The 26501-nt window shown below is 36.3% G+C and overlaps 1 pseudogene; it reads right to left on the bottom strand.

Moving 5' to 3' along the window:
• Positions 1-18182: 18182 nt before the first annotated feature.
• Positions 18183-18302, bottom strand: LOC141269324 (5S ribosomal RNA; annotated as a pseudogene).
• Between the last annotated feature and the right edge of the window lie 8199 nt (positions 18303-26501).

Here is a 26501-nt window from a genome sequence, read left to right on the forward strand (position 1 = left end):
AGGCTAAACCCTTCATCGCGGTAATGTGACAGAAAGAGCAAGCTGGACCCGTAACTTGGGGACGGAGCGAGACGTCCAGGGGTGAATGAAGGAAGAGGGTGAGATGGTTGCCTGTGACTTTGAGCTGCTCTTCAGGGGGGAGGGTCGTGTTGCCTGCAAAGGTCTTCTGCTTGGGGTTACCGGTGGTTGCCTCCAGCCACCCGGGAGACGCTGGTCCTGGTGAAAAGGAGCCTAGTATTAAAAGTAAATAAGCAACAATGCTGGAGGCCCACGGTGATCAGAAGGATGCTGGTATTTTGCAGAGATGAAATAGCGCAAGAGAGAAAGCAAATGAAAAAAAGAAAAGAGAATGAATGTGTGCACTTGTGAAAGGGAATGGAAAAAAGGCATAAAAGAGAGTGCCCCCTGCTGGTGGAAGGAAGGAAAAAGCAAAAGCCTACAGCACCTGGCATTCCCAGGCGGTCTCTGTTAAATGGTTAATTATGGAAATTCATTTGGAATGTTAATCGATAATCATTTTTCTGAGTTCTATGCCTCAGCCATCGTGTCTAGTTGAAATGCGCTATTTGTGTGTGTATTTTTGGTTCACTACCATATGTAGAACAGGTGTCCATACGACTGGCTATAAAAGCCCATGGTACAGAAACGAGGTGCTCTCTTGCTCTGCCCACCCCACAAGACACAGTATCTTCATGCTGAGAAGCAGAAGACATGTAGGCCTGGACACATGCTGGACAAAGACATGATTTACCAGCCAGGATCCAAGGAAAGATGGGTGAATCTCAACAGTTAAGCTAATTATGGACAAATGGACAATTACTTTATAACTAATTATTGTATGTACCTGCTGCAATCTGATTCTTTTTAATGGACAATCCAAGAATAAATAGATACTTTTTTTATAAGAATATCGTGATATTGATACTTTGAGAAGTCCTCAGTAGAAAAAAATAATACAGGAAGAGTATTATTTTACAATGGTGAGCCAGCCAGTCCTGTTTTTTTGTTTTTTAAATTAAGTAAGTGAATTTCTTCCGTGAACAAGGGGAAAGTCCTGACGAGCTGAACAGCTGTTGTTCACTAGTTTGTCACGAGAAGCAGAAAGGACCTACAGACTGAGGAAAGACAGGAAGCAGAGGTACTAACAAGGAACAGAATCACACAGGAAAAGAATCAGACGAACTGAAGACAGGACGTGCTGATAAAGAGAAGCCAAGGAATCTTAAGGTAAGCAAAATATGGATATAATTTCTTCTTTTGCTAAACAAAGTAATATTAATTTCAAAGTTAATGTAGGAGATGACATAGACGTTTTGTGGCTCAGTTTATACAAAGAATGTGAATTGCAGAATTTACAGTTAACTTCTAAATTGGTAAATAGAGACAAACAGAAATTGAGAAATATTCTACATTTGGTAGATTTTTTTCATAGTCTTGTGTTAGAGATTTCTAAGCAGGAAAATAGTGTAGAAGTGTCAGACGGTGATACTGATTCTGACTGTAATGTGGAAAATGAACAAGAAGTAAGACACGTGTCTGTAACTGAAGGTGACCTTGGGTCTGACCAAGAGACGGACATACAGAAACCTGACATGGGAGGAGACATGACTGACATACAAGAAACCGATATACTAGGTGATGTGGGAGGAGACGTGAGTGACGTAGGAGGAACGGACGTACAAGAGCCACTAAAAATATCAGAGAATTCTGGAATTACCCAGGCTCAACTCCAAATTAAAATGAGGAAAAATTTGCTGAAATTATACAAAATCATGCCAAAATATGATGTCAAAATCCATGCCTGCAGAAATTCAGAGACATTTGAGAGCTTCTCTGATAAGTTTGATTTATCCAATGAGGAGAGGAATCAATTATTTAAAATATGGATTCCTGTGACATTGTCCAGACGTTTACATTTAATGCCCTGTGAAAATGACTCTCCTAATGGATGGGAAAATGATTCGGACAGATTAAGATATTTGATTTATTGTGTCAAAAAGGATTTTCCCAACATAGAAGATCTGCAGAAACTAAGGATTGGTAGGAAGGAATGTACATATACATTCATGTCCATATTTGAACGGTTGTACAAAGCTCTCATCAAAAATGGAAAAGTACAACATATGATAACAACTTTTGTACAAAAATTCAAATTCCTAAATTCAGTTTCCCAAGTTATGGCATCACAAAAAAATTCATTATTTGAATGTGCGCAGATGCTGGATTTTGTTAGAAAACATGAGAATCGTGAAAAGAAAATAAATCAAGCTAAATTTATAAAAACAGGAAAGGTAAAATCTTACCAAAAGCCAATATCAAACTCTCCTAGACTGAGTCATCCCTATAGTGAACTCTATCAAATACGCAGAAGATTTCATATATGTTATAAGCCATATCAGCCAGTGCAAAGATCCATCTCTCCACAGAATGAGTTAATTCTCAGTCAGAACTGTGATTCTCTAAAAAGGAAAATGGCTGAAACTGATGGACAGAGACAGGTGAGACGACCAACTCACAGTGACGTCATGGAATGTGGACAGAAGAACAGGCAGTTCTCTGAGGTTTTGAAGGATAGAAAAAGGTCTTTCCTAAATAGGGCGTTCCTGGAGATATTTGAGAGAGACAGAAGATTTGGTTTAGGGAGTGGCTAAGGAAAAACTGTAATTACAATGTTGTATCAAAATGTAATACAATGTCTCAATATTTATTTATAATCTTATACAGTAAAATTGTAGTTACATAGTTTCTAATAGTTCATATATATATATATATATATATATATATATATATATATACACTTGTCTAAGTAGAGATTGCGTATAATTGTATTTATATATACGTTTATAAAATATATTTATATATATTAATTAATAAATTAGAACTTCATATATATAAATTTAAGTAGCAATATTTTGAATTACATTAGAACCAACCAATATATGTATAAGATATTTAAATAATTCTGTTTCTGTATGAATTTGATATTTAATTTTATTTTCTTATATTTCCTTAGAGTTTTCATTCCAAAGCAGGATTTGATCAAAGAACTCTAAAATGCATTTATTTCTTTATTCACACAGAAAGTGAAAAAATTGCATGATTTTATGTGTATAACATTTTAAAATAATGACAATATATCTAGTTGAACTATAATATATATATATAATACTTATTAATTCTTTTGTGTTGCTAATATTTTCTGTGCATGAAGTGTTCGTGCAAATTAAAGTAGCTTTACAGCATGACGTGTGACAGCTGCGGCCTTTGAACTTTGAGCTAATAGTATAGGATCCCATTCATTCTATTTTCAACTGATGTAACTTAAGACCGGACAGCCAGTGAAAAAAGAATCTAAGACAAGAGTTTTTTCAAGTGTCTGAAATTCCAGTGACTTACTCTCATATTATATAATATGTACTTGGGGAATATTCAAAGAAATATAAAGATATTCAATTGATATGGCAATGCGCATTAATAAATTGGGATACAACAATTTTGGGTTAAATATATATATATCTAAAACTTCATATGTGGAAAGTTTGAGTTGAATAGATCTGTGAATGTCAGAGTGAAGGTGACAGATGAGTAAATCAGCAGCTGCTAAGTGTGATTGATGTGACAGAGGCCTCGTATGTTTGTATGTTTGAAAAAATAAAAATGTTTCTTTATGTGAAGGTACAAAAATATATTTAATTCTGAGGAAATTATAATACATAATTAGGTATTATCTACATATATATATTTCTATATTTCTTTAATAATTATTATTTCTTGATTTAACTAATAGTGGATAAGGGCAACCACACATCAAAATGGTTTACAAAGCAAATTTATATTTAGAATAATTTTCCACATGATAATATTCTTGAATAACTATAATATTATTTTTAATGGTTACCTAAATAGGTACACACCTCTCTTTAGTCAAATCTATGCTACTCATCGATATGAAATTTATGCACAATATTTCTAGAAGAATAATTATTTTTAATTTGGTTCTGATATATACATAAATTTTATAAAATAATATTTTTGGTATTAAGGGGGAAAATGTGTTTTGATCCTGATTACATAATCACTTTTGATCAATACTTATTTTCCACACATTTTAATAAAGAAGAAATAATAATAAGGTACTATGGTATAATTAAGAAGGGTATTACATGCAAAGTTGCATAATTTAATATTTTTTGGTGGTACAAGGTTATGACAAATATGAAATCATCCAGATAATGGAGCTATAAGGGTATTTTTTATGGAGAATATAATTACTCTGCATTTGTCATTAAAATTTAAATGCCTTATTTTTATTTTTATTCTTATTTTTACTCTTAATTTTATTTTTCATTTTTAAAATTTTATTCTTACTTTATACTTCTTATTTTTCTATTTTTTCATTTTTTAATTCTCATTTGATTTTATTTGAGTTCAATATCTCAATTGAGAAAACACATTAATATTTAATAAAGTAATGTCTAATACAAGAGTATTGCTTCATTAAATATATATTGCTAAGGAAAAAAATGTTTACATTTTTTGAGTAAACACAACAATTCATTCATTCATTTATTCATTCATTCATTCATTCATACATTCATATATTTATTCATTTTGGTTCAGGAGTATACATTCTTTGATATTATTGGTTTAATAAAGATATAAAAACTTGTTTTTTCAAAATACACTGACACCTATGGGTTGGAAAAGGTAATTACACCTATGACATAAAAATGTTCTATCATATGGAGAACTTGATTGATAATGAATTATTATCTATTATTGTTTATTATTCCAAACATAATTTATTTTAATATTTTGATAATAATTAGATGGATATTACTGATTGCTATGTTACGCTGTGATATTATAGGTTAGGAAAAACTGCCAGATTTGGTATCAGATTAGGGAATGAAGACTTCAATCAAGACATCGCAATTGTGAATTCTATCTTAATAAAGACTTTTAATTTTTATAAATCAAAGAGATTCTCAAAAGTTACAAGAAGAAGCAACTGATATCCGGACGTCTCAGAAGGTAACAGGTGTGAATGCTGAGTGTTATAATAAACTGTGTCCATTACATACAATACAATTCACACCACTGATCACCAGGACGGCAGAGGACGATGATCCTATATGTACTGTGTTGTGTTAAAGTTTCATCACGTTCCAGTGGTTTATTATCACCTGCAATGCTTCAATGAAAGCTGGTGAACAGGTAATACCTGGCATATGTGTCCTGTATATAAAGGACTGAGTACTGGTTATGGTGCTATATAAAGCAGGGAAGTGTCAAGTTAACCCATGCTTTACTGACCAAAGACGTCACATCTGTTCCAAAAGTGACACGAGACCAGTGCGGACACACGGAAGATTCCAAAGACGATCCAACTTAAGTCCACGTGACACTGCACAGATATTAAAGCTACATTTCATCCATGGACTTTGTTTTCTTATCAACTGACACACATGATCTTTCTAATAAAGAGTACAGTTTATGGACTGAACAATAATGAACACAATTATGGACTGTAAAATATCTACATGCTGTAATTTATTTCAAAGGAGTTTTCATCTAAAGACTGTGTTATAAAAGAACCAAGAAGAAGACGAGACGACGACCCGATGACATCAGATGATGACGATTGAACCCGCGATTGCTTCAATTAAGATATAGGGAAGTATAATTATACATATTAAATGAATATTAGTCACGGCTTACCATAACATGAATTGACATCATTATATAGCAATAATCCGATATTGATACTATTATTACTATTATTATTATTATGGAAATTTAATGATATTGCCAAGGAAGAAGGAAAGAAAAAATGATGGATGAATGTATCTTCTTTTGATAATTTTCAGTTAAAGTCCTTTTTTTCTCAAAAAGCGGGAAATGTTAAATGGTTAATTATGGAAATTCATTTGGAATGTTAATCGATAATCATTTTTCTGAGTTCTATGCCTCAGCCATCGTGTCTAGTTGACATACGCTATTTGTGTGTGTATTTTTGGTTCACTACCATATGTAGAACAGGTGTCCATACGACTGGCTATAAAAGCCCATGGTACAGAAAGGGGGGGCTCTATTGCTCTGCCCACCACACAAGACACTGAATCTTCATGCTGAGAAGCAGATGACATGTAGGCCTGAACACATGCTGGACAAAGACATGATTTACCAGCCAGGATCCAAGGAAAGATGGGTGAATCTCAACAATTAAGCTAATTATAGACAAATGGACAATTACTTTATAACTAATTATTGTATGTACCTGCTGCAATCTGATTCTTTTTAATGGACAATCCAAGAATAAATAGATAAATTTTTTTATAAGAGTATCGTGATATTGATACTTTGAGAAGTCCTCAGTACAAAAAAATAATACAGGAAGAGTATTATTTTACAATGGTGAGCCAGCCAGTCCTGTTTTTTTGTTTTTTAAATTAAGTAAGTGAATTTCTTCCGTGAACAAGGGGGGAGTCCTGACGAGCTGAACAGCTGTTGTTCACGTGTCAGTAAATTCACTAGTTTGTCACGAGAAGCAGAAAGGACCTACAGACTGAGGAAAGACAGGAAGCAGAGGTACTAACAAGGAACAGAATCACACAGGAAAAGAATCAGACGAACTGAAGACAGGACGTGCTGATAAAGAGAAGACAAGGAATCTTAAGGTAAGCAAAATATGGATATAATTTCTTCTTTTGCTAAACAAAGTAATATTAATTTCAAAGTTAATGTAGGAGATGACATAGAAGTTTTGTGGCTCAGTTTATACAAAGAATGTGAATTGCAGAATTTACAGTTAACTTCTAAATTGGTAAAAAGAGACAAACAGAAATTGAGAAATATTCTACATTTGGTAGATTTATTTCATAGTCTTGTGTTAGAGATTTCTAAGCAGGAAAATAGTGTAGAAGTGTCAGACGGTGATACTGATTCTGACTGTAATGTGGAAAATTAACAAGAAGTAAGACATATGTCTGTAACTGAAGGTGACCTTGGGTCTGACCAAGAGACGGAAATACAGAAACCTGACATGGGAGGAGACATGACTGACATACGAGAAACCGACATACTAGGTGATGTGGGAGGAGACGTGAGTGACGTAGGAGGAACGGACGTACAAGAGCCACTAAAAATATCAGAGAATTCTGGAATTACCCAGGCTCAACTCCAAATTAAAATGAGGAAAAATTTGCTGAAATTATACAAAATCATGCCAAAATATGATGTCAAAATCCATGCCTGTAGAAATTCAGAGACATTTGAGAGCTTCTCTGATAAGTTTGATTTATCCAATGAGGAGAGGAATCAATTATTTAAAATATGGATTCCTGTGACATTGTCCAGACGTTTACATTTAATGCCCTGTGAAAATGACTCTCCTAATGGATGGGAAAATGATTCGGACAGATTAAGATATTTGATTTATTGTGTCACAAAGGATTTTTCCAACATAGAAGATCTGCAGAAACTAAGGATTGGTAGGAAGGAATGTACATATACATTCATGTCCATATTTGAACGGTTGTACAAAGCTCTCATCAAAAATGGAAAAGTACAACATATGATAACAACTTTTGTACAAAAATTCAAATTCCTAAATTCAGTTTCCCAAGTTATGGCATCACAAAAAAATTCATTATTTGAATGTGCGCAGATGCTGGATTTTGTTAGAAAACATGAGAATCGTGAAAAGAAAATAAATCAAGCTAAATTTATAAAACCAGGAAAGGTAAAATCTTACCAAAAGCCAATATCAAACTCTCCTAGACTGAGTCATCCCCATAGTGAACTCTATCAAATACGCAGAAGATTTCATATATGTTATAAGCCATATCAGCCAGTGCAAAGATCCATCTCTCCACAGAATGAGTTAATTCTCAGTCAGAACTGTGATTCTCTAAAAAGGAAAATGGCTGAAACTGATGGACAGAGACAGGTGAGACGACCAACTCACAGTGACGTCATGGAATGTGGACAGAAGAACAGGCAGTTCTCTGAGGTTTTGAAGGATAGAAAAATGTCTTTCCTAAATAGGGCGTTCCTGGAGATATTTGAGAGAGACAGAAGATTTGGTTTAGGGAGTTGCAAAGGAAAAACTGTAGTTATAATGTTGTATCAAAATGTAATACAATGTCTCAATATTTATTTATAATCTTATACAGTAAAATTGTAGTTACATAGTTTCTAATAGTTCATATATATATATATATATATATATATATATATATATATACACTTGTCTAAGTAGAGATTCCGTATAATTGTATTTATATATACGTTTATAAAATATATTTATATATATATATTAATTAATAAATTAGAACTTCATATATATAAATTTAAGTAGCAATATTTTGAATTACATTAGAACCAACCAATATATGTATAAGATATTTAAATAATTCTGCTTCTGTATGAATTTGATATTTAATTTTATTTTCTTATATTTCCTTAGAGTTTTCATTCCAAAGCAGGATTTGATCAAAGAACTCTAAAAATGGATTTATTTCTTTATTCACACAGGAAGTGAAAAAATTGCATGATTTTATGTGTATAACATTTTAAAATAATAACAATATATCTAGTTGAACTATAATATATATGTAATACTTATTAATTCTTTTGTGTTGCTAATATTTTCTGTGCATGAAGTGTTCGTGCAAATTAAAGTAGCTTTACAGCATGACGTGTGACAGCTGCGGCCTTTGAACTTTGAGCTAATAGTATAGGATCCCATTCATTCTATTTTCAACTGATGTAACTTAAGACCGGGCAGCCAGTGAAAAAAGAATCTAAGACAAGAGTTTTTTCAAGTGTCTGAAATTCCAGTGACTTACTCTCATATTATATAATATGTACTTGGGGAATATTCAAAGAAATATAAAGATATTCAATTGATATGGCAATGCGCATTAATAAATTGGGATACAACAATTTTGGGTTAAATATATATATATATATATATATATATAAAATTTCATATGTGGAATGTTTGAGTTGAACAGATCTGTGAATGTCAGAGTGAAGGTGACAGATGAGTAAATCAGCAGCTGCTAAGTGTGATTGATGTGACAGAGGCCTCGTATGTTTGTATGTTTGAAAAAAAAAATGTTTCTTTATGTGAAGGTACAAAAATATATTTAATTCTGAGGAAATTATAATACATAATTAGTTATTACAGTATCTACATATATATATATTTCTATATTTCTTTAATAATTATTATTTCTTGATTTAACTAATAGTGGATAAGGGCAACCACACATCAAAATGGTTTACAAAGCAAATTTATATTTAGAATCATTTTCCACATGATAATATTCTTGAATAACTATAATATTATTTTTAATGGTTACCTAAATAGGTACACACCTCTCTTTAGTCAAATCTATGCTACTCATCGATATGAAATTTATGCACAATATTTCTAGAAGAATAATTATTTTTAATTTGGTTCTGATATATACATAAATTTTATAAAATAATATTTTTGGTATTAAGGGGGAAAATGTGTTTTTGATCCTGATTACATAATCACTTTTGATCAATACTTATTTTCCACACATTTTAATAAAGAAGAAATAATAATAAGGTACTATGGTATAATTAAGAAGGGTATTACATGCAAAGTTGCATAATTTAATATTTTTTGGTGGTACAAGGTTATGACAAATATGAAATCATCCAGATAATGGAGCTATAAGGGTATTTTTTATGGAGAATATAATTACTCTGCATTTGTCATTAAAATTTAAAGGCCTTATTTTTATTTTTATTCTTATTTTTACTCTGAATTTTATTTTTCATTTTTAAAATTTTATTCTTACTTTATACTTCTTATTTTTCTATTTTTTCATTTTTTAATTCTCATTTGATTTTATTTGAGTTCAATATCTCAATTGAGAAAACACATTAATATTTAATAAAGTAATGTCTAATACAAGAGTATTGCTTCATTAAATATATATTGCTAAGGAAAAAAATGTTTACATTTTTTGAGTAAACACAACAATTCATTCATTCATTTATTCATTCATTCATTCATTCATACATTCATATATTTATTCATTTTGGTTCAGGAGTATACATTCTTTGATATTATTGGTTTAATAAAGATATAAAAACTTGTTTTTTCAAAATACACTGACACCTATGGGTTGGAAAAGGTAATTACACCTATGACATAAAAATGTTCTATCATATGGAGAACTTGATTGATAATGAATTATTATCTATTATTGTTTATTATTCCAAACATAATTTATTTTAATATTTTGATAATAATTAGATGGATATTACTGATTGCTATGTTACGCTGTGATATTATAGGTTAGGAAAAACTGCCAGATTTGGTATCAGATTAGGGAATGAAGACTTCAATCAAGACATCGCAATTGTGAATTCTATCTTAATAAAGACTTTTAATTTTTATAAATCAAAGAGATTCTCAAAAGTTACAAGAAGAAGCAACTGATATCCGGACGTCTCAGAAGGTAACAGGTGTGAATGCTGAGTGTTATAATAAACTGTGTCCATTACATACAATACAATTCACACCACTGATCACCAGGACGGCAGAGGACGATGATCCTATATGTACTGTGTTGTGTTAAAGTTTCATCACGTTCCAGTGGTTTATTATCACCTGCAATGCTTCAATGAAAGCTGGTGAACAGGTAATACCTGGCATATGTGTCCTGTATATAAAGGACTGAGTACTGGTTATGGTGCTATATAAAGCAGGGAAGTGTCAAGTTAACCCATGCTTTACTGACCAAAGACGTCACATCTGTTCCAAAAGTGACACGAGACCAGTGCGGACACACGGAAGATTCCAAAGACGATCCAACTTAAGTCCACGTGACACTGCACAGATATTAAAGCTACATTTCATCCATGGACTTTGTTTTCTTATCAACTGACACACATGATCTTTCTAATAAAGAGTACAGTTTATGGACTGAACAATAATGAACACAATTATGGACTGTAAAATATCTACATGCTGTAATTTATTTCAAAGGAGTTTTCATCTAAAGACTGTGTTATAAAAGAACCAAGAAGAAGACGAGACGACGACCCGATGACATCAGATGATGACGATTGAACCCGCGATTGCTTCAATTAAGATATAGGGAAGTATAATTATACATATTAAATGAATATTAGTCACGGCTTACCATAACATGAATTGACATCATTATATAGCAATAATCCGATATTGATACTATTATTACTATTATTATTATTATGGAAATTTAATGATATTGCCAAGGAAGAAGGAAAGAAAAAATGATGGATGAATGTATCTTCTTTTGATAATTTTCAGTTAAAGTCCTTTTTTTCTCAAAAAGCGGGAAATGTTAAATGGTTAATTATGGAAATTCATTTGGAATGTTAATCGATAATCATTTTTCTGAGTTCTATGCCTCAGCCATCGTGTCTAGTTGACATACGCTATTTGTGTGTGTATTTTTGGTTCACTACCATATGTAGAACAGGTGTCCATACGACTGGCTATAAAAGCCCATGGTACAGAAAGGGGGGGCTCTATTGCTCTGCCCACCACACAAGACACTGAATCTTCATGCTGAGAAGCAGATGACATGTAGGCCTGAACACATGCTGGACAAAGACATGATTTACCAGCCAGGATCCAAGGAAAGATGGGTGAATCTCAACAATTAAGCTAATTATAGACAAATGGACAATTACTTTATAACTAATTATTGTATGTACCTGCTGCAATCTGATTCTTTTTAATGGACAATCCAAGAATAAATAGATAAATTTTTTTATAAGAGTATCGTGATATTGATACTTTGAGAAGTCCTCAGTACAAAAAAATAATACAGGAAGAGTATTATTTTACAATGGTGAGCCAGCCAGTCCTGTTTTTTTGTTTTTTAAATTAAGTAAGTGAATTTCTTCCGTGAACAAGGGGGGAGTCCTGACGAGCTGAACAGCTGTTGTTCACGTGTCAGTAAATTCACTAGTTTGTCACGAGAAGCAGAAAGGACCTACAGACTGAGGAAAGACAGGAAGCAGAGGTACTAACAAGGAACAGAATCACACAGGAAAAGAATCAGACGAACTGAAGACAGGACGTGCTGATAAAGAGAAGACAAGGAATCTTAAGGTAAGCAAAATATGGATATAATTTCTTCTTTTGCTAAACAAAGTAATATTAATTTCAAAGTTAATGTAGGAGATGACATAGAAGTTTTGTGGCTCAGTTTATACAAAGAATGTGAATTGCAGAATTTACAGTTAACTTCTAAATTGGTAAAAAGAGACAAACAGAAATTGAGAAATATTCTACATTTGGTAGATTTATTTCATAGTCTTGTGTTAGAGATTTCTAAGCAGGAAAATAGTGTAGAAGTGTCAGACGGTGATACTGATTCTGACTGTAATGTGGAAAATTAACAAGAAGTAAGACATATGTCTGTAACTGAAGGTGACCTTGGGTCTGACCAAGAGACGGAAATACAGAAACCTGACATGGGAGGAGACATGACTGACATACGAGAAACCGACATACTAGGTGATGTGGGAGGAGACGTGAGTGACGTAGGAGGAACGGACGTACAAGAGCCACTAAAAATATCAGAGAATTCTGGAATTACCCAGGCTCAACTCCAAATTAAAATGAGGAAAAATTTGCTGAAATTATACAAAATCATGCCAAAATATGATGTCAAAATCCATGCCTGTAGAAATTCAGAGACATTTGAGAGCTTCTCTGATAAGTTTGATTTATCCAATGAGGAGAGGAATCAATTATTTAAAATATGGATTCCTGTGACATTGTCCAGACGTTTACATTTAATGCCCTGTGAAAATGACTCTCCTAATGGATGGGAAAATGATTCGGACAGATTAAGATATTTGATTTATTGTGTCACAAAGGATTTTTCCAACATAGAAGATCTGCAGAAACTAAGGATTGGTAGGAAGGAATGTACATATACATTCATGTCCATATTTGAACGGTTGTACAAAGCTCTCATCAAAAATGGAAAAGTACAACATATGATAACAACTTTTGTACAAAAATTCAAATTCCTAAATTCAGTTTCCCAAGTTATGGCATCACAAAAAAATTCATTATTTGAATGTGCGCAGATGCTGGATTTTGTTAGAAAACATGAGAATCGTGAAAAGAAAATAAATCAAGCTAAATTTATAAAACCAGGAAAGGTAAAATCTTACCAAAAGCCAATATCAAACTCTCCTAGACTGAGTCATCCCCATAGTGAACTCTATCAAATACGCAGAAGATTTCATATATGTTATAAGCCATATCAGCCAGTGCAAAGATCCATCTCTCCACAGAATGAGTTAATTCTCAGTCAGAACTGTGATTCTCTAAAAAGGAAAATGGCTGAAACTGATGGACAGAGACAGGTGAGACGACCAACTCACAGTGACGTCATGGAATGTGGACAGAAGAACAGGCAGTTCTCTGAGGTTTTGAAGGATAGAAAAATGTCTTTCCTAAATAGGGCGTTCCTGGAGATATTTGAGAGAGACAGAAGATTTGGTTTAGGGAGTTGCAAAGGAAAAACTGTAGTTATAATGTTGTATCAAAATGTAATACAATGTCTCAATATTTATTTATAATCTTATACAGTAAAATTGTAGTTACATAGTTTCTAATAGTTCATATATATATATATATATATATATATATATATATATACACTTGTCTAAGTAGAGATTCCGTATAATTGTATTTATATATACGTTTATAAAATATATTTATATATATATATTAATTAATAAATTAGAACTTCATATATATAAATTTAAGTAGCAATATTTTGAATTACATTAGAACCAACCAATATATGTATAAGATATTTAAATAATTCTGCTTCTGTATGAATTTGATATTTAATTTTATTTTCTTATATTTCCTTAGAGTTTTCATTCCAAAGCAGGATTTGATCAAAGAACTCTAAAAATGGATTTATTTCTTTATTCACACAGGAAGTGAAAAAATTGCATGATTTTATGTGTATAACATTTTAAAATAATAACAATATATCTAGTTGAACTATAATATATATGTAATACTTATTAATTCTTTTGTGTTGCTAATATTTTCTGTGCATGAAGTGTTCGTGCAAATTAAAGTAGCTTTACAGCATGACGTGTGACAGCTGCGGCCTTTGAACTTTGAGCTAATAGTATAGGATCCCATTCATTCTATTTTCAACTGATGTAACTTAAGACCGGGCAGCCAGTGAAAAAAGAATCTAAGACAAGAGTTTTTTCAAGTGTCTGAAATTCCAGTGACTTACTCTCATATTATATAATATGTACTTGGGGAATATTCAAAGAAATATAAAGATATTCAATTGATATGGCAATGCGCATTAATAAATTGGGATACAACAATTTTGGGTTAAATATATATATATATATATATATATATATAAAATTTCATATGTGGAATGTTTGAGTTGAACAGATCTGTGAATGTCAGAGTGAAGGTGACAGATGAGTAAATCAGCAGCTGCTAAGTGTGATTGATGTGACAGAGGCCTCGTATGTTTGTATGTTTGAAAAAAAAAATGTTTCTTTATGTGAAGGTACAAAAATATATTTAATTCTGAGGAAATTATAATACATAATTAGTTATTACAGTATCTACATATATATATATTTCTATATTTCTTTAATAATTATTATTTCTTGATTTAACTAATAGTGGATAAGGGCAACCACACATCAAAATGGTTTACAAAGCAAATTTATATTTAGAATCATTTTCCACATGATAATATTCTTGAATAACTATAATATTATTTTTAATGGTTACCTAAATAGGTACACACCTCTCTTTAGTCAAATCTATGCTACTCATCGATATGAAATTTATGCACAATATTTCTAGAAGAATAATTATTTTTAATTTGGTTCTGATATATACATAAATTTTATAAAATAATATTTTTGGTATTAAGGGGGAAAATGTGTTTTTGATCCTGATTACATAATCACTTTTGATCAATACTTATTTTCCACACATTTTAATAAAGAAGAAATAATAATAAGGTACTATGGTATAATTAAGAAGGGTATTACATGCAAAGTTGCATAATTTAATATTTTTTGGTGGTACAAGGTTATGACAAATATGAAATCATCCAGATAATGGAGCTATAAGGGTATTTTTTATGGAGAATATAATTACTCTGCATTTGTCATTAAAATTTAAAGGCCTTATTTTTATTTTTATTCTTATTTTTACTCTGAATTTTATTTTTCATTTTTAAAATTTTATTCTTACTTTATACTTCTTATTTTTCGATTTTTTCATTTTTTAATTCTCATTTGATTTTATTTCAGTTCAATATCTCAATTGAGAAAACACATTAATATTTAATAAAGTAATGTCTAATACAAGAGTATTGCTTCATTAAATATATATTGCTAAGGAAAAAAATGTTTACATTTTCTGAGTAAACACAACAATTCATTCATTCATTTATTCATTCATTCATTCATTCATACATTCATATATTTATTCATTTTGGTTCAGGAGTATACATTCTTTGATATTATTGGTTTAATAAAGATATAAAAACTTGTTTTTTTCAAAATACACTGACACCTATGGGTTGGAAAAGGTAATTACACCTATGACATAAAAATGTTCTATCATATGGAGAACTTGATTGATAATGAATTATTATCTATTATTGTTTATTATTCCAAACATAATTTATTTTAATATTTTGATAATAATTAGATGGATATTACTGATTGCTATGTTACGCTGTGATATTATAGGTTAGGAAAAACTGCCAGATTTGGTATCAGATTAGGGAATGAAGACTTCAATCAAGACATCGCAATTGTGAATTCTATCTTAATAAAGACTTTTAATTTTTATAAATCAAAGAGATTCTCAAAAGTTACAAGAAGAAGCAACTGATATCCGGACGTCTCAGAAGGTAACAGGTGTGAATGCTGAGTGTTATAATAGACTGTGTCCATTACATACAATACAATTCACACCACTGATCACCAGGACGGCAGAGGACGATGATCCTATATGTACTGTGTTGTGTTCAAGTTTCATCACGTTCCAGTGGTTTCTTATCACCTGCAACGCTTCAATGAAAGCTGGTGAACAGGTAATACCTGGCATATGTGTCCTGTATATAAAGGACTGAGTACTGGTTATGGTGCTATATAAAGCAGGGAAGTGTCAAGTTAACCCTTGCTTTACTGACCAAAGACGTCACATCTGTTCCAAAAGTGACACGAGACCAGTGCGGACACACGGAAGATTCCAAAGACGATCCAACTTAAGTCCAGGTGACACTGCACAGATATTAAAGCTACATTTCATCCATGGACTTTGTTTTCTTATCAACTGACACACATGATCTTTCTAATAAAGAGTACAGTTTATGGACTGAACAATAATGAACACAATTATGGACTGTAAAATATCTACATGCTGTAATTTATTTCAAAGGAGTTTTCATCTAAAGACTGTGTTATAAAAGAACCAAGAAGAAGACGAGACGACGACCCGATGACATCAGATGATGACGATTGAACCCGCGATTGCTTCAATTTAGATATAGGGAAGTATAATTATACATATTAAATGAATATTAGTCACGGCTTACCATAACATGAATTCACATCATTATATAGCAATAATCCGATATTGATACTATTATTACTATTATTATTATTATGGAAATTTAATGATATTGCCAAGGAAGAAGGAAAGAAAAAATGATTGATGAATGTATCTTCTTTTGATATTTTTCAGTTAAAGTCCTTTTATTCTCAAAAAAGGGGGAAATGTTAAATGGTTAATTATGGAAATTCATTTGGAATGTTAATCGATAATCATTTTTCTGAGTTCTATGCCTCAGCCATCGTGTCTAGTTGACATGCGCTATTTGTGTGTATATTTTTGGTTCACTACCATATGTAGAACAGGTGTCCATACGACTGGCTATAAAAGCCCATGGTACAGAAAGGGGGGGCTCTCTTGCTCTGCCTACCCCACAAGACACAGAATCTTCATGCTGAGAAGCAGATGACATGTAGGCCTGGACACATGCTGGACAAAGACATGATTTACCAGCCAGGATCCAAGGAAAGATGGGTGAATCTCAACAATTAAGCTAATTATGGACAAATGGACAATTACTTTCTAACTAATTACTGTATGTACCTGCTGAAATCTGATTCTTTTTAATGGACAATCCAAGAATAAATAGATACATTTTTTTTTAAGAATATCGTGATATTGATACTTTGAGAAGTCCTCAGTAGATAAAAATATTACAGGAAGAGTATTATTTTAAAGTCTCCCATCCAAGTACTAACCAGGCCTGACCCTGCTTAGCATCCGAGATCAAATGAGATCTGGCGTGTTCATGGTGGTGTGGCCGTAGGCAGAGACAAGCCTCTCACTTGCTGCTTTTCTACTTTGAAGTCTGGCTGCCGGATGCCCTTTCCAGTGTTCAGCAAGACCAGGTCCTTTTGTGCTTTCCCTTCTCTTCAATTTTTTTGCTGGCTTCCATAAAAGGTCTTGTAGACAGAACGCCCCACTCAGAGCCACTGAGCTCACTGATCGGCTGCAGCGCTGTCGACGGAACGTCAGCTTCACCTTTACCTCCTCAACCATTTCCTCCCTGTTTATAAGGATTAGATCCAAAGTAGCAGATCCCCTTGTTTTCTCCCCTACCTTTTGGAAGATAAAGTTGTCAGCAAGAGAGGATAAGGATAACCTTCCTTGCACTGAGGTTAGCTCTTTGTCAGCCGTCTGGCTTGGTTACACAAGCTTCTTTGCAGAGAATCATGTTACTTCTGCTGGCCCTCGCTAGGCGGCCGGCATCCAAAACCTTCCCTGGGCACCTGCTGAAAGCCTGGCCCCTTCACGGCCCCGGGTGCTTTTAACGCCATCATTTCCACACGGCGAGATGCGGAGTCAATAAGCACTCCTAGCCGTGGCAAGGAGCTCAGTGTCAGGCCTGCGTGAAGGCGGCGGTGTAGCTTGCTTAGCTGCCAACTGACTCAGAGGCCTTGGGGCTTCCATCATCTAAGTTACTTAAGGTCGGTGTCCGGCAAGGCGCCGTTCCATGCTAGCCGAGCTGGGCAGTAGGGCAAAACGTCATCAAAATGGTCTACAGCACCCGGTGTTCCCAGGAGGTATCACATCCAAGTACTGTCCGAGCCCAGCTCTGCTTTGCTTCTGAGATCAAACGAGATCAGGCGCATCCAAGGTGGTATGGCCAGTAGATGCTGCTCGATCCATCGCCCGGCCAGCCTTTCTCAGGATCGCTTGGTGGCGAGCAATCTGGCCGAGACGGGGCGGGCTCCGAAGGGTACATGCAAAGGCTGTGCCATCCCTACAGGTGTGGTTTGTTTAGCAGTGATTCCCCCGCCGCATCAGGTGTCTTCAAAAATGTCTCGGCCCAGGATATCCTGCAGGCTAAACCCTTCATCGTGGTAATGTGACAGAAAGAGCAAGCTGGACCCGTAACTTTGGGGCGGAGCGAGACGTCCAGGGGTGAATGAAGGAAGAGGGTGAGATGGTTGCCAGTGACTTTGAGCTGCTCTTCAGGGGGGAGGGTCATGTTGCCTGCAAAGGTCTTCTGCTTGGGGTTACCGGTGGTTGCCTCCAGCCACGCGGGAGACGCTGGTCCTGGTGAAAAGGAGCCTAGTATTAAAAGTAAAGAAGCAACAATGCTGGAGGCCCACGGTGATCAGAAGTAGAGAAGAGCGTTGTTCTACTCGAACTGTTCGCCCATCTCAAATTCGAGTTGTTTTGGGCGGTGTTCGAGCCGTTCGGCGAACATGAACAATTTGAGAAAAATTCGGCTGTTCGAGGTTATGTTCGATAACTGTTCGTGCACCAAAATCATAACTGGATTTTTTCTCAGTAATGATGAAAATTAATGTTAATACGCAGTTTGAGTGTACAGCGGGGTGGGGGGAGGGGCAGGGGATGGATCTCTGCAGGAACAATGAAGATCTCCATTTTTTTTTCTCTTTCCCGCATTTACAGTGGGGAGGTGCAATCTGTCAGCCTATCAGCAGCGCACACACGGAGCGAAGTGCTTTTTTTCACACAAGCAAGGGCATGTGTCATTGGCAGTGTATGTCACATGTCCTTGCCCTATAAGTCCAAGCCATTTTCCCCGTCGCCACCATTTTCTCACTGCTGCAGCTGCGTGTTAGACGGCACCGCTGTTGCTGTGTGCGCTATACCTTGTTAATTTCAAGCCAATTTTCGCACAAATATACAGATAGCTTGGGAGTAGGGAATAGTTGTGATTGCAGTCCTTTTAAGGACTAGGTTACAGCATTTCCTACGACTTTTATCAGGCAGGTCTGTGCTCTTAAATAGATAGGTTGTGGGAGTAAAGACTAATTGTAATTGGAGTCCTTTTCAGGACTAGGTTACATCAGTTCCTATCAGTTTTTGCCAGGCAGGTCTGTGCCAGTGCTGTGCAAGTTTTTTTCACAGCATTTGGCTGAATCTAGCAAAGCTAATCGTTTTTGGCCTATTGCAGAGTGTGTTAGTCAGTGGAGTAGCCTATCTGTGTTGCAAGATATATCACCTGTGTATAGAATACCAATTTTTTTACTGCACATAGTGAAGTAAAATCTTTTGGGCATAGCATCATTCTATTAGTCCATCTATACTGACCTCCATCAGGTTGCAAACTGAATCTAATTTTTTTCTGCATCTAGCTCTGAAAAAATATTGGGCTTCTAGCTTTGTGTGGGTCTTGTTCTATTAATCCATCTATACTGACCTCCATCAGGTTGCAAACTGAATATAATTTTTTTCTGCATCTAGCTCTGAAAAAATATTGGGCTTCTAGCTGTGTGTGGGTCTTGTTCTATTAATCCATCTATACTGACCTCCATCAGGTTGCAAACTGAATATTATTTTTTTCTGCATCTAGCTCTGAAAAAATATTTGGCCTTCTAGCAGTGTGTGGGACTTGTTCTATTAGTCCACCTATACTGACCTCCATCAGGTTGCAAACTGAATATATTTTTTTCTGCATCTACCTCTGAATAAATATTGGGCTTCTAGCTGTGTGTTGGACTTGTTGTATTAGTCCATCTATACTGACCTCCATCAGGTTGCAAACTGAATATAATTTTTTTCTGCATCTAGCTCTGAAAAAATATTGGGCTTCTAGCTGTGTGTGGGTCTTGTTCTATTAATCCATCTATACTGACCTCCATCTGGTTGCAAACTGAATATAATTTTTTTCTGCATCTAGCTCTGAAAAAATATTGGGCTTCTAGCTGTGTGTGGGTCTTGTTCTATTAATCCATCTATACTGACCTCCATCAGGTTGCAAACTGAATATAATTTTTTTCTGCATCTTGCTCTGAAAAAATATTGGGCTTCTAGCTGTGTGTGGGTCTTGTTCTATTAATCCATCTATACTGACCTCCATCAGGTTGCAAACTGAATATAATTTTTTTCTGCATCTAGCTCTGAAAAAATATTGGGCTTCTAGCTGTGTGTAGGTCTTGTTCTATTAATCCATCTATACTGACCTCCATCAGGTTGCAAACTGAATATAATTTTTTTCTGCATCTAGCTCTGAAAAAATATTGGGCTTCTAGCTGTGTGTGGGTCTTGTTCTATTAATCCATCTATACTGACCTCCATCAGGTTGCAAACTGAATATAATTTTTTTCTGCATCTAGCTCTGAAAAAATATTGGGCCTTCTAGCAGTGTGTGGGACTTGTTCTGTTAGTCCACCTATACTGACCTCCATCAGGTTGCAAACTGAATATATTTTTTTCTGCATCTACCTCTGAAAAAATATTGGGCTTCTAGCTGTGTGTGCGACTTGTTGTATTAGTCCATCTATACTGACCTCCATCAGGTTGCAAACTGAATATAATTTTTTTCTGCATCTAGCTCTGAAAAAATATTGGGCTTCTAGCTGTGTGTGGGTCTTGTTCTATTAATCCATCTATACTGACCTCCATCAGGTTGCAAACTGAATATAATTTTTTCTGCATCTACCTCTGAAAAAATATTGGGCTTCTAGCTGTGTGTGGGACTTGTTGTATTAGTCCATCTATACTGACCTCCATCAGGTTGCAAACTGAATATAATTTTTTTCTGCATCTAGCTCTGAAAAAATATTGGGCTTCTAGCTGTGTGTGGGTCTTGTTCTATTAATCCATCTATACTGACCTCCATCAGGTTGCAAACTGAATATAATTTTTTTCTGCATCTAGCTCTGAAAAAATATTGGGCTTCTAGCTGTGTGTGGGTCTTGTTCTATTAATCCATCTATACTGACCTCCATCAGGTTGCAAACTGAATATTATTTTTTTCTGCATCTAGCTCTGAAAAAATATTTGGCCTTCTAGCAGTGTGTGGGACTTGTTCTATTAGTCCACCTATACTGACCTCCATCAGGTTGCAAACTGAATATATTTTTTTCTGCATCTACCTCTGAATAAATATTGGGCTTCTAGCTGTGTGTGGGACTTGTTGTATTAGTCCATCTATACTGACCTCCATCAGGTTGCAAACTGAATATAATTTTTTTCTGCATCTAGCTCTGAAAAAATATTGGGCTTCTAGCTGTGTGTGGGTCTTGTTCTATTAATCCATCTATACTGACCTCCATCTGGTTGCAAACTGAATATAATTTTTTTCTGCATCTAGCTCTGAAAAAATATTGGGCTTCTAGCTGTGTGTGGGTCTTGTTCTATTAATCCATCTATACTGACCTCCATCAGGTTGCAAACTGAATATAATTTTTTTCTGCATCTTGCTCTGAAAAAATATTGGTCTTCTAGCTGTGTGTGGGTCTTGTTCTATTAATCCATCTATACTGACCTCCATCAGGTTGCAAACTGAATATAATTTTTTTCTGCATCTAGCTCTGAAAAAATATTGGGCTTCTAGCTGTGTGTAGGTCTTGTTCTATTAATCCATCTATACTGACCTCCATCAGGTTGCAAACTGAATATAATTTTTTTCTGCATCTAGCTCTGAAAAAATATTGGGCTTCTAGCTGTGTGTGGGTCTTGTTCTATTAATCCATCTATACTGACCTCCATCAGGTTGCAAACTGAATATAATTTTTTTCTGCATCTAGCTCTGAAAAAATATTGGGCCTTCTAGCAGTGTGTGGGACTTGTTCTGTTAGTCCACCTATACTGACCTCCATCAGGTTGCAAACTGAATATATTTTTTTCTGCATCTACCTCTGAAAAAATATTGGGCTTCTAGCTGTGTGTGCGACTTGTTGTATTAGTCCATCTATACTGACCTCCATCAGGTTGCAAACTGAATATAATTTTTTTCTGCATCTAGCTCTGAAAAAATATTGGGCTTCTAGCTGTGTGTGGGTCTTGTTCTATTAATCCATCTATACTGACCTCCATCAGGTTGCAAACTGAATATAATTTTTTCTGCATCTACCTCTGAAAAAATATTGGGCTTCTAGCTGTGTGTGGGACTTGTTGTATTAGTCCATCTATACTGACCTCCATCAGGTTGCAAACTGAATATAATTTTTTTCTGCATCTAGCTCTGAAAAAATATTGGGCTTCTAGCTGTGTGTGGGTCTTGTTCTATTAATCCATCTATACTGACCTCCATCAGGTTGCAAACTGAATATAATTTTTTTCTGCATCTAGCTCTGAAAAAATATTGGGCTTCTAGCTGTGTGTGGGTCTTGTTCTATTAATCCATCTATACTGACCTCCATCAGGTTGCAAACTGAATATAATTTTTTTCTGCATCTAGCTCTGAAAAAATATTTGGCCTTCTAGCAGTGTGTGGGACTTGTTCTATTAGTCCACCTATACTGACCTCCATCAGGTTGCAAACTGAATATATTTTTTTCTGCATCTACCTCTGAAAAAATATCGGGCTTCTAGCTGTGTGTGGGACTTGTTGTATTAGTCCATCTATACTGACCTCCATCAGGTTGCAAACTGAATATAATTTTTTTCTGCATCTAGCTCTGAAAAAATATTGGGCTTCTAGCTGTGTGTGGGTCTTGTTCTATTAATCCATCTATACTGACCTCCATCAGGTTGCAAACTGAATATAATTTTTTTCTGCATCTAGCTCTGAAAAAATATTGGGCTTCTAGCTGTGTGTGGGTCTTGTTCTATTAATCCATCTATACTGACCTCCATCAGGTTGCAAACTGAATATAATTTTTTTCTGCATCTAGCTCTGAAAAAATATTTGGCCTTTTAGCAGTGTGTGGGACTTGTTCTATTAGTCCACCTATACTGACCTCCATCAGGTTGCAAACTGAATATATTTTTTTCTGCATCTACCTCTGAAAAAATATTGGGCTTCTAGCTATGTGTGGGACTTGTTGTATTAGTCCATCTATACTGACCTCCATCAGGTTGCAAACTGAATAAAATTTTTTTCTGCATCTAGCTCTGAAAAAATATTGGGCTTCTAGCTGTGTGTGGGACTTGTTGTATTAGTCCATCTATACTGACCTCCATCAGGTTGCAAATTGAATATAATTTTTTTCTGCATCTAACCCAGCCAATAGTTTTGGCCTAATACCACAGTTTGGCCACTCAGCTCTGCTCGGTTACCATCCATTGTTTTTTTGTGCAAACAACTCCAGAGTTGTGAATTAGTTAACCACCAAAATGAGTGGAAAAAGGCCTGCTGCTGGTGGAAAAAGGAATAGGCGTGTTGGGAAGGGGAAAAAAGGTTGTGTCCGTGGGGTAGGTGTTAAAGCAACAGTAACATCTGCAGAAGAAATACCATCTTCCAGCCAAACTAAAATGTCTACTTCTTTTAGCGGACAATGTGATAAGATCCCTTTCTTACGGCCACGCCAATAGCTACAAATTCCAGATGAGACACAAAACAGCAGGTGCTTCAACGGATATCAAGTGCTCCTTTAAGTGGGCTCTCCTCCACATCAACTTCAACATCACAAATACTCCAGTCCTCAAAGGTGTCACCCAAATCGCACTTGCTTCCTCACAGCTCCCAAATCTCCAGCTGCCCGTCTGAGTATGAGGTAGAACAGATGATTGAGTCTGCAGAGCTGTTTACTCATACTATAGCCTGGGAATCAGAGGTCGACTCCAGCGCTTCTGTGAATCCAGACGAGGAAATGATCTGCACTGATGCCCAGAATCTTTATGAGTCGGATCCAGGACCAGACGCAGAAGGTTCTGACCATAATGTAGACCCTCATTCCCAAACTGTAACTCCTGTTGGTGGAGACAATGAGGATGACGATGATAAGACTCAAATACCTGATTGGAGCGACAACTTTAGTTTTTTGTCAGGGCAGGAACAGGTTGGCTCTGAGGACGACGGGTGTGATAACACACAGGGTGATGATGATGAGGTTGGAGATCCCACTTACTGTCAACCCACAGTCAGCCAAGAGATGAGGTCAGCAGAGGAGGTGGAGGAAGATGCTAGTGACGACGAGGTCAGGTTGCGCCTTCCTGGACAGAGACGTAGTACTGGAAGCACGTCAACAACTGCATCCTCAAACACAACTCTGCCTCTCACCACAAGTCGTGGTGGCTCTTCAGGTCGCATGGGTGCTAAGCCTTGCATAGCCTGGGCATTTTTTCAGATCAATAAAGATGACCCAACTCGTGTTATCTGTAACATTTGTCAGCAAAAGCTAAGTAGAGGCCAAAAAACACAGAGTTTGAGTACTTCATGCATGAACCGGCACATGGACATGAAGCATAAGTTGCAGTGGGAAGCTCAGTGTGCTACAATGCGGCCTAGCCGGCCGGGCCAACCGCCGTCTGCCATATCTTGTGCATCCGCGGCCTCTTCATCCTCTGTGACTGGGGAGACAGCAGTCACAGCTGTTTTGGGGCGCAGACCTGCCACCTCTTTACCCGCAACAGCCAGCGTGATTGGCAGGTCATCATTTTCTTTGGAGGTGGTAACACCAGCTGGTGTTGAGCGCTGTACGACATCGATAGCACCACCTTTGGATCAAGGCAACCTAACATGTCCGCCTGCATCTTCCTCACAGACCGGCAGTTTGCCGGGGACACCCTTATCAACCCCGTCTAAGCACAATAGCCAGCCCTCGGTCCCTCAGATGTGGACAAGTAAAAGACAATTTCCTCCTAGCCATGAGAAAGCTAAGAGGTTGAATTTCACCATCTGCAAGCTCTTGGCTACAGAAATGCTGCCTTTCCGCCTGGTGGACACAGAGGATTTTCGAGACCTTATGTCCGTCGCAGTGCCCCAGTACCAGATGCCCAGTCGGCACTACTTCTCAAAGAAAGGTGTGCCTGCGCTCCACCAGCATGTCGCACACAACATCACCGCTTCTTTGAGAAACTCTGTGTGTGACAGGGTGGATTTCACCACAGACACTTGGACGAGTAGGCATGGACAGGGGCGTTACATGTCGCTGACTGGGCACTGGGTAACTATGGTGACAGCAGGACAAGGTGCTGCTGTCCAAGTCTTGCCGTCCCCACGAGTTGTGCGTCAATCCTCTTTATGTCAAAGTTCCTCCACTGCTTCTGCCTCCTCAACCTCCTCTCGGTCTTCCACCTGCACCCAAAGCCTGTCTGGTCATGCCACAAGCTTTCTAACTGCGCAGAAGGGATCCTGCACACCTCCTTACTATGCTGGCAGTAGGGCTCAACGTCATCAGGCGGTTTTTACATTGAAATGTCTGGGAAATGTGAGTCACACAGCTGAGGAGTTGTGGTCAGCTCTGGAGAACCAATTTCATGAATGGTTGTCTCCACTGGACCTGAAACCAGGGAAGGCCGTGTGCGACAATGCTGCAAACCTGGGTGCGGCCCTTCGCCGGGGCAATGTCACACACGTGCCTTGTATGGCTCACGTGTTGAACCTGGTTGTCCAGCAATTTTTAGCCCACTATCCCAGACTAGATGGCCTTCTGCAGAGGGCACGGTCGCTGTGTGCTCACTTCCACCGTTCGCATCCCGCAGCTCAGCGACTTACATCTCTACAGAAGTCGTTGGGCCTGCCACTTCACCGGCTAAAATGCGATGTGCCTACCCGGTGGAATTCAACTCTGCACATGTTGCAGCGACTGTGGCAGCACCGACATGCCCTGGTGCAATACGTTCTGACGTATAGCCTGGGCCAACGAGATTCAGAGGTGGGGCAAATCACGCTGGAGGAGTGGTCTCAGATCAGGGACCTATGCACCCTTCTGCACAGTTTTGAAATGGCGACGAAGATGTTTAGTGCTGACGATGCCATTATCAGCATGACTATTCCGGTGATTTACATGCTGGAGCACATGTTAAACAGAATTCGGAGTCAGGTGGTGGCACAAGAGGAGGTGGAGGAAGTAGAGGAGGAGGAGTTGTATGCGGAAGGGCTAACATCTGCAAGGTCCAGACGGTCGGCAGCACCAAGGCGGCAGGCATGTGAGGGTGGGGGAGATGGTTTTACCAGGGCGCATGGTAGCAGCCAAACTAGTGAGGA

Source organism: Phyllobates terribilis, unplaced genomic scaffold (genome assembly GCF_046119375.1).
Source record: "Phyllobates terribilis strain yellow unplaced genomic scaffold, ASM4611937v1 Scaffold_4__5_contigs__length_816908805, whole genome shotgun sequence".
NCBI classification, from domain to species: domain Eukaryota; kingdom Metazoa; phylum Chordata; class Amphibia; order Anura; family Dendrobatidae; genus Phyllobates; species Phyllobates terribilis.